This window comes from Phalacrocorax carbo, chromosome 1 (assembly GCF_963921805.1).
Source record: "Phalacrocorax carbo chromosome 1, bPhaCar2.1, whole genome shotgun sequence".
Taxonomy (NCBI): domain Eukaryota; kingdom Metazoa; phylum Chordata; class Aves; order Suliformes; family Phalacrocoracidae; genus Phalacrocorax; species Phalacrocorax carbo.
This window is the reverse complement of record NC_087513.1, coordinates 134,728,729-134,730,868: the sequence shown is the minus strand read 5'-3', so window position 1 is coordinate 134,730,868 and position 2,140 is coordinate 134,728,729.

Sequence of the window (2,140 nt, the reverse complement as noted above, 5' to 3'; positions counted from 1 at the left end):
CCCAATCAGTTTTCTGAGAGGTAGATCTGGTGATCTGCTACTGACAACGAAAGTAGCAATTTTAATATGTTATTGGTTTCAACAATAGGAAAACGTCACACAAAAGAGAAGAAGAGCACAAAACAAAATGCAGTTGAGGGAAGAAGAGAAGTAGAAGCCAGACTCCACTTGCTGACTGTCATTGTGTGCTTACTTTCCATCTTAGGGCTGCTTGATCAAGTACTTGGTTAAGCAGATGGGACAGAAGAAAAAAGTCAAGAAAGTTGGAAGTCAAAATGTCTACAAGGCAGAAGTGAAATGAGGTCCACCAGTGAGAGCTACCTTCTCCCACCAAGACACATTTGAACTTGATGTGCATGAAGCATTCCAGGCTAAGAAGATGAGCCAGTTTCCATGTCTCATCAGCTCCATCACAACATCTGCTAAAACTGAGGTGAACATTATTTGCAAGCACCATCTATGATGAAGACACTTGTCACTAGCAGCTGGGTGCATTACGTACAGGACACAGAATGACCAGGGACCGGAGCAGAATGGGAACCAACCCAAGCACTAGCAGACTCCCCATTCACTTCTATGCCTATAGAGGGTACTATCTCCTTTATAGAGGATGCTTAAATAAGCAGTTACATTTTCTCGCTCAGCTCTGCAACCTGTCCATAAGCAAGTAGATGAGTGATCTGGAGGATCCAAGTCACAGCAGAAGAAACTTCCCTAGCTCATCTGCTGGGTATTTTTTATGCAGTAGCTTTGTGTCCTAAGAAAGCGGTGCTTATGAACCATCACTTTTGAGCTCTCTGGCTAACTGCAACCTAATGTAAGGTACATGGTTAAAATAGCCTACAAGAGAGATGAAAACCAAGATCTTGGGGGGGGAAGAAAAAAATTAATCCCTTCATTAATCCCTTCATCTCCCTGACAGAAAGACAGGCAGATTTCAGGTGTTACACATTCTTTTCAATAACCGCTGGCTGGATGACCAGCACATTTGTCGAACTGGTCTGTACCTTGCTCTCATGTGGGGGTGTCACAGGAGCTGGACAAGGCAACTGGGATGACTGTAAAGTAGGGAAGGTTTAGGAGTGTAAGGCTTTATTTCTCCTACTACCAGTGGAATAATTGATTTTTCGTCTCATAGACTACTGAAGGCTCCTACTAACTGCACCACTTTGAGAATAAATAAAAAAAAATGAGTCCACCTGAATTCCTGTTCAACAAAGAAGCAAGCACTTGAAGGAAGCCTGTGTTGTTCTCCCTAAGCCTTTGACCACCTGAGATCCTAAGTAAAGAGTCAGCCAGTGCTACAGCCTCTTGGGTTCAAGACTTGCACAGAAAACTAAAGGACTCCCAGAAAAGGCTGTCCATAGTACACTAGTGCGAGCAGCAGCCTTACTGCAGGGACGGGAAGGGCATGTGATATCCCAGCTCATCATTTCTCTAGAGCCAGCAAGAGAGCTGCTTTTCAGTGGGCTTAGACCCAATACCTTAGCCATTCATAACTCTTCCTCTTCCCAGGTGAACTACACCAAGATAGAGAAAAGATGAAAAAGTGAAGAAGAGCAACTTAAGGGAGACTGACATTATATGGAGATGTTGCATCACCTTCAAACTATGCATTATTTACCCAAGGTGTTTGTAGTTAAGGTTGCATTTCAAAGAAAAGCAAACACATTTAGGAATGAAAATACACAGCTGGCACTAGTAAATAGCCTTAAGTCTACCCTGCAGTGACACCTTGAGGGGAAAACATTAAAAATAAATAACCAGAACATGCATTTCAAATCAGCGCTAAAGAAACAGGAACTGCAAGACTACCTGGACAGGCAGCTGCCTGGTTTCCTGGAGTAACTCATGGCAAAGTGGGGCTTTATAGCACCACTCCTGCCAAACAGCTTTCTGTTAAACCATACCACCTCTCAACTCCTCCTTTACACATCCCATACCTCTACAGTCTAACTTTCTTTCCCTTTTAATTCTTCTCCAGAGGAGATACAGGAAGTATCTTGTGATTTTCAAAAAAATGTTTTGGATCAACACTTGGTTTTGACCTTATTATTTCTGCATTTGAAAATTATCGTCCAGTAAAACTGTTATTTTTCAGAGGAGGCAACCTCTTATTCCTTGTGTCGATAGAATAAAT